The following is a 681-nucleotide window of genomic DNA, read 5'->3' as shown; positions in this document are numbered from 1 at the left end:
CGGAAGAGAACGGAACACGGCAAAACTCCCGAAAAAATTTCAATAATCTGATTAAACTATATTGAAAAAACATACTTTACGATGATATGGTCACATGTATCAAATAAAATCAAAGCCGGAGATATTAGTCGTCCATAACGGCAGCTTATCAGAAGGCAAATCCAGGTTCCTTCTCGCGCCTTCCTGAAAACAGGAAATGGGTGACACGTCATTCCAAGAGCTGATATTCCACTTCAGACCAAGATAAACACTCCATTTCTTCTCTCACCGCCTCTTGACATCCAGGGGAAGGTGTATGACGTGCATGTATACTAATACGTATCATGCCCATTTATAGGCAGGACCTAGAAGAGAGCATAGTTTTCAGACTTTCCACTTCCTGGTCAGGAAGTTTGTGCCAAATGAGTTCTGTTTTACTCACAGATATAATTCAAACGGTTTTAGAAACTAGAGAGTGTTTTCTATCCAATAGTAATAATAATATGCATATTGTACGAGCAAGAATTGAGTACGAGGCCGTTTGAAATGGGCACCTTTTATCTGGCTACTCAATACTGCCCCTGCAGCCCAAACAGGTTAACACTTGGATCTTTTATCAATGTTTATTATGAGTATTTCTGTAAATTGATGTGGCTCTCTGCAAAATCACCGGATGTTTTGGAAGCAAAACATTACTGAACA

This window comes from Salvelinus namaycush, unplaced genomic scaffold (genome assembly GCF_016432855.1).
Source record: "Salvelinus namaycush isolate Seneca unplaced genomic scaffold, SaNama_1.0 Scaffold399, whole genome shotgun sequence".
NCBI lineage: Eukaryota > Metazoa > Chordata > Actinopteri > Salmoniformes > Salmonidae > Salvelinus > Salvelinus namaycush.
This window is presented reverse-complemented; position numbering follows the sequence as displayed.